General features: G+C 36.6%; 1 long non-coding RNA gene across 1 annotated transcript in view; it reads left to right on the top strand.

Moving 5' to 3' along the window:
- The window catches only part of LOC115287656, a 321,244-nt gene that overhangs the window by 30,940 nt on the left and 276,066 nt on the right, over positions 1–14,238 (top strand). The gene's annotated exons all lie outside the window — the stretch shown is intronic.

Genomic DNA, 14,238 nt, shown 5'->3' with positions numbered 1-14,238 from the left:
CTCCCCATCACCCCTCTGGTTCTGTGCGGGCACAGAGAGCCTCCACATGTGTCAGTGGTGGGGACCTGGTTTTAAAAAGGGAAGAAATGATTAATGATAAACAGTTATTTTACCACATAAAGCACGACCACTAGGGTCCTTGGTGGATTAGTGGCCGTGATGCTGTTTTATTGAGTATTGGCGTAAAGAAGGCAGAGGCAAGTTTAGTTATGATACAGTCTTTTCTGGCCAGTAAAAATCTGAGAAAAGAAAAAACCACAGGCTCTGAGAGTGAGCAGAAAATGGCCAATAATGTTGATACAGACAAGTGTAAGGCTGTTCTTCTGGAGAATAACTGAACTTTATTTCACAACTAATGGACATCTTGTAGATGATTTTTTTTTTTTTTTGGTCAAAATTGGCTCAACATTCTTTTATGACCGAAAAGGAAATCCTGGAAGTTATTAGAAAACCTCTTTGAGGTCAACCAGAATATTTTTCTGAAGTTATTAAAAAATTCTTTTAATGTTTATTTAGTTTTGAGAGAGAGAGGCAGCACATGAGTAAGGGAGGACCAGAGAGAGAAGAAGACACAGAATCTGAATCAGGCTTCAGGCTCTGAGCTGTTAGCACAGAGCCTGATGTGGGGCTCGAACCCATGAACTCTGAGATCATGACCTGAGCTGAAGTCAGATGCTTAACTGACTGAGCCACCCAGAAGCCCCTGAAGTCATTTTGAAACCTATATTATAAGCTATATTTTGGATGTTTTGCATCAGGAAAGCCCATGAATTGCAGAGAATGAGGGGTCACTTTGTACAGCTCCAAGCAAGAAGCTTGAAGACCTATAAAGTAGTTAGTGAAGATTGGAAAGGATTGAAACTATGAATACATTGCAAATATTTAGGTAAACTTATAATGATACATTTTGATTAGATCATTTAAGGAATCCGGAACAACACAACCTTCTGGTGGGATGGATATAGACTTGTAGTTTAGGAGTCAGAATGAATTGTATTAGAGTTTGAGCAAATTACTTAAACTACATTAGCATCCCCCCCTTTTATTGTGAAGTGAAAAAAAATAATAGTGCCCTTGTAATAGGGTGAGGATTTAATAAAACAATATATGTAAAGCTGAAGTTAGTGGCTTGTACTTAACACTTAACTATAAGCTTAGCATGTAGTAAGTACTAAATAGAATTGTAGCTCCTGCTGTTATTATTACATTATTTTTACCTAATGTACCCCTGTACAAAGGTGAGAAAAGTGCCTGAGCTAAATGGGCCACAGGTTGGGTTCAATAAACCATTTCTAGGTGTACTCTTAAATGAGACAGGTCAGACTAACTGCTGTAATGAATTACTCCCAAACTGGAGTGGCTTAATACAGCAAAGGCATATTGCTCAAGGTAGAGCACAGTGTGGATGGCATGGTCTGGGAGTAGAAGAAGCTCTATTTCATGCAGTTATTTAAGGACATAATTCCTTTTGTCTAGTGGTTCCACCATCCCCAAGGGCTTTGGAGTCCCTCCTGGGTCCTTGGCATTGAAACAGCTGATAAGGGAAGAAAGAAAATGGTAAATGTTGTGGTCCAGCCCCAGAGGCTCTGTACATTGCCCACAGTTCATCACCTGGAACTTGAAATACGTTGCTTGCTGTAACTGAATTGGAGGCTGGGAAAGGTAGTCTGACTGTGGGCCCAGAAAGTAAAGGGAATATCTGTCACAGGCTTATTCCTGAGCCTTCATTTACATATCAACCAGGATAGAAAGCGGAAAGAAGAAATTGCTACAGTGTATCATGACATGCTCAAAATATGAAGCACCAGGTAATTGATTATGTTAAGTGATAGAGAATTCTAATCACTAGCCTTTGTATTCAATTAGAATAACATTGGATAAACTTCTCAATTTATAAAATACAGTCATATCCTTTAGGTGGGTAAGGTGTCGTTGTGAAAAGAACATGGTATTTGAGGTAACACAGGCTTGGATTTAATCTGTGGCTCCCACACCTACCACCTGTGTGAACTGAAGCTGATTAGTCACCTCTTTATGCTTCCATTTCTCACCAGAAAAATGAAATGAAGAATCCTTTCCTTGAGAATTATGAGGGGTAAATGAGTTACAATAGTAAAGCATCTAGACAAGTACCTATCTGGTTTTTTTTTTTAAATAGTGGTTTATCATTTGGCTGACTTATTCAACACTTTTGAGATCTTATTAGCCCCAAGAAACTTAGACTCAGACAAAATAAATGATTTGTTTGAGTTTAGCCAGAACTAAACCAACTTTTTCTGATTCCAAATCCCATGATCTTTATTTTACTGAGAACATATATCAGAAATATTTCAATTAACATGGTATAAAACAACGTCAAGACAAGCACCTAAAATCTATATGGAAATGTATCTCTGGCTTATGTTAAAACTCAAGGCAAATCTAAACTAAAGAAAGTATTAAACAATTTCAAGTACTTACCCATCATTTACGATTCTGTGTCCCACACTCTTCCCAGATGGCAAATTAAGTTGTGTCTTCCCTTTGAAACAAACTTTCTATCTTTTGGGAATAAAATGCCTAGTGTGACTCTTTATGGCTCAATTGTAAATCGAACAGAGCCAAGTTCTAGTAATATCAACACTGCCCAACTGAAAACTCCAAGCCACCCTTAGTCAGTAACCGGGTGAAGATGTTTATAGTCTTTCCAAGACAACTATTACTGAGTATCTATTACTTAGTAGCACTATGGAATTCACATGATTTCTGAGCAGGCAGTATTGTTAAGGCCCTATGCTTCTTAGTCTTTTGGTGAGAGGTTTTTTTGTTTTTTTTTTTGTTTTTTTAGGAATCACAGCTGAAAACATGCACTTAATTTATTTTACACCCTGTTTTACACTTTTTTTCTGCAAGCATTTTAAGTTTTATTCACACCTATTAGTAAGCTAATGCCTGCCCATCTTCTCCTGCTTGCCCTTGTAGTTACTTTGTATACATTTTTCTCACCCACTTCTAACTTGGCTTCACACTTTTTTTTTTTCTCAAATAGTAGAGCTCATTAGTTTTACCTCCTTTATGTGCTGCCTGCATCACTTCTTTTATGTACAGTGAAGTAGCCTGCTCTACCAGAAAGCAAAGTAGAAAACAACATTTCTATTTGAAATCATTGCTGTCTATGCCATACTATTAAGAAATGGTAAAGATAAAAGAATTTATTTGGGGTAAGTTCTCAGCTTAATATGAAAACAACAAAATCAAAAACAAAACCAGGCCTCAGCTTATCCAATAAAAGTTTCAAATTGTCAATTTTACATTTTAAATCCATTTTGCTGTCTCAGAAAATTGAGGCATATATGTGGATATCCAAGCTGGTATACGTCTCTAAAGATCAAATGATTCTTTAAACCTGATCTTTGTTCTTTGAAATTTTGTTCTCGTATAAAACTTAGCCTTCAGTCTCCTTTATTTGAATACTATGTTTCATTAGACTGTGTTCTTTTATCTGGCAGAAACAAGTTTATCCAGTCCAAATGTTTAACTGATGTAGATTGAAAATGAGTTAAAGGGACCATAAAGGAAATATATGCTGTTATTTCTAAGCCAAATGCCTAAAATATGCGTGTTAGGGCCATTTATTAAATCTTTATCTTTACCACACAAGCACAGGAAAATTCAAGTTGTATTTATTATGCAACTAGGGTTACTTTAAAAACACTTAACCAATATAGCACAGGAAACAACTAATCATAGCAGCAACATGTTCTTTTGCTACATACTGTTCTGGTGGATATGGCTAGATCTTTGTTAACATAGAGAAAAATTGCACCACGAGTCCTAGCAGGTTATTTTATTTTCGTGCCACCAAACCATCGCTCAACATGATCTTTAGTAGAATGGCTGGTTTTACAAATAAAATCTTGTTCATTGTAATTAATACAAGCCACTTTAGTGAAAATTATTGCCATATCCATTCTTGGCTGAAACAGTCATAATTCTTTTAGAGTGGCATTCTTGACGGGGCCATTATGAGTCAGACTGGCTTGTGCGGAGAAGCAGTTATAATTTGAGGTGCTATAAAGATCTGGAGCAAGGGTGTTTTCAAAGTTTGAGCGGGGACTGAAATGTACTGACTCATGTTCAGTTATATCTACAGAGCACTTTGATTTTCAAGGCTTCATATTTTTAGATTACAAATTTTTTAGAACTCAGATGCTATAATTACACATATATTGCATAATGTATGTACTGAAATACATATATTATTTTTAATTATTTATTAAAGTTTATTTATTTATTTTGAGAGAGAGAGAGAGAGAGAGACAGAGAGAGACAGAGAGAGAGAGAGAGAATCCCAAACAGGCTCCATGCAGCTAATGCAGGGCTCAAACCCATGAACCATGAGATCATGACCTGAGCCAAACCCAAGAGTCAGTCACTTAACTGACTGAACTATACAGGCACCCCATGAATTCGATATATTTTATATAACTTTCTAGTACATATTCATACTGTTTACACTATAACATATATAACTATATACATGTTATATTATATATAAGATAATTATATACTTAAAACGTTTGATTATAATGTATAATTATGTAAACATAAATAGTTATGTAGTTTTGTGACATGTATACACCTAATTTGAATATATTCTATTAAAGGAGAGACAGTAGGGGAATAGTGTAGTATAAGTAATGGCATCCACTCCACATGTTTCAGATCTTAGATCTACCCTTACTAACACAAGTTAAATGTAGTTTTTTCCAGGTTTAAATGGGAAAAATAGGGGCACCTGGGTGGCTTAGTTGGCTGGGCATCCGACTTCAGCTCAGGTCACAATCTCACAGTTCATGAGTTTGAGCACTGCGTCGGGCTCAGTGCTGGCACTCAGAGCCTGGAGCTTGTGTTGGATTCTGTGTATGTTTCTCTCTCTGCCTCTTCCTCACTCATATTCTGTCTCTGAATCTCTTGAGGATGAATAAACATTAAAAAATTTTTAATGGGAAAAATAATACCATCTTAGAATTGTGAGTATGGGTTTAGGGAATGCAAACAAAAACTTCCTGGGGTAGCTGGTATTAAATACATTGTAAGTAGAAAAGAAATCTGTTGTCATAAAATGAGTAAGCATAAAATACGTTGTCCATAGAAAAGGAGTGAGTGACGTTCCGAACAGCAAAGAAGCAGCGTTGTGAGTTTCATATATTTATTCACTTGCATTGTCATAATTCCAGTAATCACACTGAACTACTTTATAATGTATAACTTGAGTTTCAAACACAGGGTGTGGATTTAAAAATTCTAAAATAAGAAAAAAAAATTGGTGTTCTCACACAAGGAGTGAGTGGTTATTTCTTGAATAACTCAGGGCAAGTGAGACTTCCAAGAATGAAAATGACCAATATGAAGGCAGATTTGTCACCGCACATTTGGAGTGTGTGGTTTGTGATGAAAGAATTCTTATAGAACACTTTATGTGGTGGGAAAATTCTTATTCAAAATGACTCTTCAGTTTTCAAGAGTTCATATCAGGGTTAAGGCTAGCAAATGTAACATGAGAAGGTTGATGTATAAGACCAAGACACAAAGTCAAAGCTCCCCAAACAGTATTTGGCAGAGACCTTTGCAGTTAACTGTAGAATTCTCCACATGCCTTTCTCAATTCTGCAGTCAGAACTCTCACCAGAAAGACTAATGGAGAGTCTCTGAAACAAGCATCTTTGTGAAAAAAACTCTGCTTACTTTGCTCCTAAAACTTGGAAGTCCGTTAACATTTATCAATTCACCAGCAGATGTTTAAGAAAGGAAAATAGTCTTTGGGAGTCTTAACCAATATTCTAAGCATAAACAACACTCAGTATTTTGTTTTATGAAGGATTAATATTTGTGCGAAGAGCAAACAAAAATTTCTCGGTATCAGATTTTCTCCAAAAAACATTTTAACTTGGCAAGTTTAATAAAGGGAAAAAAATGGGTATAGCAATTTTTTATACTGATTTTTATTATCTAGGAAATCTGGATTATTTAGGATCATTTTATCTAAATATGCTCTGTACATGATTACTTTGTCAAAGAAATTCAAAATTTTATATAAATTTAAGGCTCTATGTTTACATCTGAGTGCCAGTTTTTTTTTAACATTGCTGTAAACAACATTCTGATATCTTTTGCATAAGGCTCTCAGAGTATTGATGTAACCCCAAATCCTGTCTTGACCTGCTCTTTAAGGGAGGTGTTGTCAGCTTTCTTGTTGATGGGGTATTAGAACACAGCTGAGGCTGGTACATGTCTCGCATTCATAAAGGCAATGACATAACCATGGGAGATATTAAAAAGATATAAAAAGGTCTATCCCTGATCCCATAAAGTTTAAAAACATATTGATATAATGGGTAAACCAGCAAGTAAACCTTACAATACTGAGGGGAGGGTAGAGGATTCTTTATGTGAATAGTTATAAATCTTGAGCTTTTGAAGCAAGTTAGGAAACACATTTTCTATAGGAATGAAAGAAGCAGGGGTAAAACAGCAAATAATTTGGTACTTACATGGCTTTTATTGGCATGTGTTTCCCTGCATGTATATCTTGGCTTCTTCTTGAAAGATACTTCTGCTAGGTATAGAATTCTAGGTTGACCAATTATTTTCCCTTTCAATTCATGAAGGGTGTTCATTGGTGTTTTAGCTCCCAGTGTTTCTGATGAGATGTAGGCATTCATTTCAATTGTTGTTCCCTGCGTGAAATGAGGGTTTTCTCTTTTAATCCATCCCCACTTTCCAGTGGTTGTAATTGTTCTAAACTTTACCTGAGGTTTAAGTCATAAGACAATGACTTTCTACCTGAGTTCTAGCCCTCCCATATATATGCCCCTCATAGAAGCATCCTACATTTGGGTTTAAAAAATACACAAACCTGGGCATGTAAGTGGTTCAGTTGGTTGAGGGTCGGACTCTTGATTTTAGTTCAGGTCATGATCTCAGGGTTCGTGAGTTCAAGCACCACATCAGCCTCTGCACTGACAGTGAGGAACCTGCATGGGATTCTCTTTCTCTCTCTCTCTCTCTCTCTCAAAAATAAATAAATAAACATTAAAAAAACCCCCACAAACATTAAAAAAATAGGAAGCACATCATGCCATTTCCTTCATCTAAGTGTTGAATCCTCTTCAGTATTATCCTACTTTTGTTCACTCTCCACTGCCTTCACGTAGTTTTATTTTATGTTTTATGCTGAGTTTTGTAGTTTTATCTACAGAAGGGTTTGCCTGAGAGGAGCTTATTTGGCCATGACAGGAAATAGAATGTTCACAGTAAAATGCACCCTGTGTTTCTCAGCCTATGCTAGATAAATGGTTAAAAAACAGTCATAACAATAGTTTTAAAGTAAAAATTTCCAGCCACCCCATTGCCTACTCAAGAGGGAATTTTAGACCCCATCAGTTTTCTCCCAAATTATCTATGAGTCCTCAGTAGATGTTTCATTTATTGCCTATAAACATTTTATTTTCTCCTTGTCTGGCTTGCTATAACTTTTATCTTTTGTGAGAATTTTGTTCCAAATATAAGTCAGGAGAAACAGTTCCCATAAGAGACTACCCTCAACGCCAGCACCAACTGCAAATTTAAAAGTTTCCCTCAATTTTGATAACTTACTAGTAGGGCACCAAGAACTAACTGAAAGCTTACAGCTACAGCTTATTATGGGGAACAGATTCAGATTAAAATCAGCAAAAGAAGCACAAAGCACAAATCCTCCATTGTTCTTTCCCTTTATGTATTCAGTCCCACACTCATAGCAAGAAAGGCTATGAGTGTGGGACTGAATACATAAAGTATTGCAAACCAGAGAATCCCACCTGAGCCTTGGTGTTCACAGCATCTACTGAGGGCTTCATCATGAAGGCATGATTGATGCCCATGTGGTTGATCTCAATCTCTAGTCTCCAGCCCATTTGGGTATGACCCAAAGCCTCCCCACCCAAGCCCTAGGTTGCATTGTTGGTTGGTCAGACATAGTCATGTAGTCAGCCCCCACCCTAAATACTATTGAGTACAGCCCTTTCCCACCCTAAATCACTTCCTTAGACTATCCATCATGACCTGAAGTCCCAAGGTAAATAATGACACTCCTATCAGAAGAGACTGCCACCCAGAATTTGAGATTGCCTACCAAAGGCCAACCCTTGTCTTCAAGCAAGGCCAAATTCTTTACTTATTTGTTATTAATGTTAGCTAAAAACATTAAGATAACTATTGCCCATTAACCCCTCAAGGATATGCAGGGTACTGTGTTCTTCTTATTGCAGAGTCAGTTGGTACTGATGGAGTTGGCACTTTGTCTTCTTGGTAACTTATGGAGATTTCTGAGAAGCAATTCTCTTTATTTTTTACTGATTATTTTTTTTCTGATTATTATCCTCTTATGTGAATCGATGGCCCCAGCACAGACAGCAATCCCCATGATAGAAACTACTGTCTTTTCTCTCTGCCACATTTTGTTTCCTTTGCTGGAGATGCTCTTCCTACTTATTTTTGCCTGGATAACTCTTGATTCCCTTTCAAGATTCATTCAGAGGTCACTTCCCATAGGAAAGCATCCTTGTCTGCTCTTGTTTGGGGGAGAGCTGCCCCCAGAGCTCTCAGAGCACACTCATCTGGCCTCTAATCCCCCCAAACCATATGATGCCATGACACACTGTAACCTTTCCAATACTCTAGACTGTGAACTTCTTAGGGCAGCAATTTTTACCTGTGCATGTCTGGCCACTTTCATGACATGTGATGCAAACTAAGGAATCAACAAATGATTGAATGAATGCTCTGTTAGAAACTTCACTCCTCTGAAACTGACCCACTGCTCTGAAACAACACATGTATAGCTGTGCTATCTTTTCTCTTTGATTGTTTACTGAGAGGATTCCTAGTCCCTCAGGTGAGGAGGCAGGATTCTAATAGTTCCCTAATATGTCCACTCAGGCTTGGATCCTGGAGTGAGCTGGGTTGAATCTCTGTCTGAGACCTGTTCAATGACAAGAATTTGTGCCACCATTGTTCACTCCAAGATAAATGACTGCATCTGGGTCTTTGCAGAGAAACTTCATTGTCCTCTCAGAAGTAATAGGCCTGCTTCTAGTTCGAAGGTTGCAGAGGAGGGTCTCAAAATATAGGCCTTTAACATCTCATGATGGTGTGATGGTCAAAATTATGATGTGAACATCCATGGGTAAATCATGTTTATTTATAGGCAAATGAAGAATTATAGAATAATTCTAATATTCTACAGTTGCCTTGGAATTCTTGATGATTTGTTTTAAGTTCTTTGCCCATTTTTAATTTTTAAAGTTTCTGTTTAAATTCTAGTTAGTTAATGCACAGTGAAATATAAGTTTCAGGTGTATGGTATAGTGATTCAACACTAACATAACCCTGTGCTCATCACAAGTACATCCTTATTCTCCATCACCTACTTAAGCCATCTCCCTACCTCCTCCCTTCTGGTAACTGTCAGTTCTGCATAGTTAAGAGTCTGTTCTTGGTTTCTCTCTCTCTCTTTATTTTTGTTTCCCTTTTGCTCATTTGTTTTGTTTCTTAAACTCTACATATGAATAAAACCATATGACATTTGTCTTTTTCTCACTGACTTATTTCACTTAGCATAATACTCTAGCTCCTTCCATGTTGTTGCAAATGGCAAGATTTCATTATTTTTTAATGACTGAGTAATATTCTCTTGTATGTATATACCACACCTTCTTTATCCATTCATCAATTGATGGACAACTGAGCTGTTTCCATAATTTGGCTATTGTAGATAATACTAAGATAAACATCATGGTGGATGTATCCCTTTGAATTAGTGTTTTTGTATTCTTTGGGTAATACATAGTAGTGAAATTGCTGGATCATAAGGTAGTCCTATTTTTAACTTTTTTAGGAACCTCCATACTGTATTCCCAGAGGGGCTACCCCAGTCTGCAATCTCATCAATTGTGCAAAATGGTTCTCTTTTTCCCACATTCTTGCCCACACCTATTGTTTCTTGTGTTTTTGATTTTCACCATTATGACAGGTGTGAGGTGACATCTCATTGTAGTTTTGATTTGCATTTCCATGACTGTAAGTGATATCGAGCATCTTTTCATGTGTTTGTTGGCCATTTGTATGTCTTCTTTGGAAAAATGTGTATTTATGACTTCTGCCCATTTTTAAATTGGATTCTTGTTTTTGGAGTGTTGTTTTATAAGCTCTCTATATGTTTTGGATATTAACCCTTTATCAGATAGGTCATTTATATATCTTCCCTCATTTCCTACAGTATCTTTTAGTTTTGTTGATTGTTTCCTTCACTGTATAAAAGTTTTATTCTTTTGATGTAGTTTCAATAGTTAATTATTGCTTTTGTTTCCCTTGCCTCAGGAGACGTATCCAGAAAGAAGTTGCTTTCTGTGTCAAAGAAGTTGCAACCGATGTCAAAGAAGTTACTGCCTGTGTTCTAGAATTTTCATGGTTTCATGTCTTACATTTAAGTGTTTAATACATTTTGAATTTATTTTTGTGTATGATGTAGGAAAATGGTCCAGTTTCATTATTTTTTTAAATTTTTTAAATGTTTATTTATTTTTGATACAGAGAGAGAGAGAGAGAGAGCGAGCGAGCATGAGAGGGGGAGGGGCAGAGAGAGAAGGAGACACAGAACTGGAAGTAGGCTTCAGGCTCTGAGCTGTTAGCACAGAGCCTGATGCGGGGCTTGAACCCACAAGATCTGACCTGAGCCAAAGTCGGAAGCTTAGCTGACTGAGCCACCCAGGTGCCCCGGTCCAGTTTCGTTATTTTCCATGCAGTTGTTTAGTCTCCCCAGCACCATTTGTTGAAGAGACTCTCTTTTTCCCATTTGATATTCTTCCCTGCTTTGTCAAAGATTAATTGACCATATAATTAGGGATTCATTTGTGGGTTTTCTATACTGTTTTGTATTCTGTTTTATTGACCTATGCTTTTTTATTGTCTATTTTTGTACCTACCATACTGTTTTGATTACTACTGCTTTGAAATATAATGTGAAGTCTGTAATTGTGAGGCTTCCAGCTTTGCTTATCTTTTCTCAAGTTGATGTGGCTGTTCAGGGTCTTTTGTGGTTCCATATAAATTTTTAAATTGTTCTGGTTCTGTGAAAAATGCTGTGGATATTTTAATAGGGATGCATTAAATGTGTAGATTGCTTTGGACATTCTAGGCATTTTAATAATGTTTGTTCTTCCAATCCATATCATGGAATGTCTTTCCATCTCTGTTTCATCTTCAATTTCTTTCATGAATATCTTATAGTTTTCAGAGTATAGGTCTTTCACCTCTTCAGTTAGCTTTATTCCTAGTATCTTATTATTTTTCGTGCAATTATAAATGGATTGATTTCTCAATTCTTCTCTCTGCTGCTTCCTGCTTCTTTGTGTATAGAAATACAAAGGATTTCTGTATATTGATTTAGTACGCTGTGATTGTACTGAGTTTGTTTATTACTTATAGCAATTTTTTGGTGGAGTCTTTCAGGTTTTTCATACAGAATATCATGTCCTTTGAAAATAATGAAAGTTTTATTCCTTCCTTGCTGGATTTGGATGCCTTTTATTTCTTTTTGTTGTCGGATTGTTGTGGCTAGGACTTTCAGCACTACATGAAGTAAAAGTAGTGAGAGTGGACATCCCTTTCTTATTCCTGACTGTAGAGGAAAATTCTCAGTCTTTCCCCACTGAAGAGGCTGTTAGCTGTGGGGTTTTCATATATGACTGTTGTTATGTTGAGGTATGTTCCCTCTAAATCTACTTTGTTGAGAATTTGCATTATGAATCGATGTACTTTGTCTAAAAATAGACGCTTTTTTTTGCATCTATTGAAATGATCATATGGTTCTTATCCTTTCTCATTTGATGTGATATATCATGTTGATTGCTTTGTGAATATTGAACTACCTTTGCAACCCAAGAATAAATTCCATTTGGTCTTGGTGAATGATTTTTTTAATGTATTGTTGGACTCAGTTTGCTAGTATTTTACTGAGAATTTTTGCATTCATTTTTATCAGGGTTATTGGACAATAGTTCTCTCTTCTAGTTGTGTCTTTATCTAGTTTTGGTATTAGGGTAATGCTGGCTTTAAAGCATGAACTTGAAAGTTTCCCTTCCTTTTTTTATATTTTGCAATAGTTTGAGAAGAATAGGTATTAACTCTTCTTTAAATGTTTTATAGAATTTGCCTATGAAGCCATGTGGTCCTGGACTTCTGTTTTTTGGGAATTTTTTGATTACTGATCCAATTTATTTGCTGGTTTTGGTCTGTTCAAGTTTTTTTTTTTCTCCTGTTTCATTCTTGGTAATTTATAGGCTTCTAGGAATTCATCCATTTCTTCTAGGTTGTCTAATTTGTTGGCATATAGTTTTTCATAATATTCTCTTTTAAAAATATTTTTTAATGTTTGTAGAGAGAGAGAGAGAGAGACAGAGACAGAGACAGAGGGTGAGTGGGGGAGGGGCAGAGAGAGAGGGAGAAACAGAATCTGAAGCAGGCTCCAGGCTCTGAGCTGTCAGCACAGAGCCTGTGATGGCCCATTGTGGGGCTTGAACTCATGAACTGTGAGATCATGAACTGAGCCGAAGTCAGAAACTTAACCAACTGAGCCACCCAGGCACCCTCCGTAATATTCTCTTATAATTGCTTGTATTTCTGTGGTGTTGGTTGTTATTTCTCTTCTCTCATTTGTGACTTTATTTGAATTGTTTTCTTTTCTTTTTGATAAGCCTGGCTAGAGGTTTATTGAATTTATTAATTTCTTCAAAGAATCACCTCCTGTTTCATTGATCTATTCTATTTTTTTAGTCTCTATATCACTTATTTATTATTTGCTTCCTTCTGCTGGCTTTAGGCTTTCCTTGTTCTTTTTCTAGCTCCTTTAGGTGTAAGGTTAGGTTGTTTATTTGAGATTTTTCTTGTTTCTTGAGATAGGCTTGTATTGCTATAAACTTCCCTCTTAGAACTGCTTTTGCTATATCCTAAAGATTTAGGACTGTTCTGTTTTCATTTTCATTTGTTTCCATGTATTTTTAAAATTTCTTTTATTTCCTGGTTGACCTTTTTATTTTTTTTTAGTAGCATTCTATTTAGCCTCCATGTATTTGTGGTCTTTCCGGATTTTTCTTATATCTGTCTTCTAATTTCATAGTGTAGTGGTCAGAAGAGATGCATGGTGTGACTTCAGTCTTCTTGAATTTATTGAGGTCTGTTTTGTGGCCTAACATGTGATCTATTCTGGAGAATGTCCCATGTGCACTTGAAAAGAATGTGTATTTTGCTGTTTTAGGATGGAATGTTCTGAATATATCTGTTAAGTCCATCTGGTCCATTCAAAGCCATTGTTTCCTTGTTTATTTGCTCTATGAATGATTTGTCCATTGAAGTAAGTGGGACATTAAAGTCGCCTATTATTACTGTCTTATCAATTAGTTTATTTATGTTTGTTATAAATTGTTTTATATATTGGGTGCTCCCATGTTATTTGGGTGCATAAATATTTACAATAGCTATATCTTCTTGTTGATTGTCCCCTTTATTATTATATAGTTCCCTTCTTTGTCTCTTGTTACAGTCTTTGTTTTAAAGTTAGTTTGTCCAGTATAATACTCTAGCTTTCTTTTGATATTCATTTGCATGATAAATGTTTCTCTATCCCCTCACCTTTTTTTTCCCATAATATTTTATTGTCAAATTGTTTTCCATACAACACCCAGTGCTCTTCCCCATAAGTGTCCTCCACCATCACCACCACCTCTTTTCCCCCCTCCCCCTTCCCCTTCAACTCTCAGTTCATTTTCAGCATTCAATAGTCTCTCAAGTTTTGCATCCCTCTCTCTCCCCAACTCTCTCTCCCTCCTCCGCTCCCCCTGGTTCTCCATTAGGTTTCTCCTGTTTTCCTGTTAGACCTATAAGTGCAAACATATGGTATCTGTCCTTCTCTGCCTTGCTTACTTTGCTTAGCATGACACCCTCAAGGTCCATCCACTTTCCTACATATGGCCAGATTTCATTCTTTCTCATTGCCATGTAGTACTCCATCGTGTATATATACCACATCTTCTTGATCCACTCATCAGGTGATGGGCATTTAGGCTTTTTCCATGTTTTGGCTATTGTTGACATTGCTGCTATGAACATTGGGGTACATGTGCTGCTATGCATCAGCGTTTCTGTCTCTCTTGGGTAAAT

Source organism: Suricata suricatta, chromosome 3, assembly GCF_006229205.1.
Source record: "Suricata suricatta isolate VVHF042 chromosome 3, meerkat_22Aug2017_6uvM2_HiC, whole genome shotgun sequence".
Taxonomy (NCBI): domain Eukaryota; kingdom Metazoa; phylum Chordata; class Mammalia; order Carnivora; family Herpestidae; genus Suricata; species Suricata suricatta.
The sequence above is the reverse complement of the archived record's forward strand: the minus strand, read 5'-3'. Positions and strand labels throughout refer to the sequence as shown.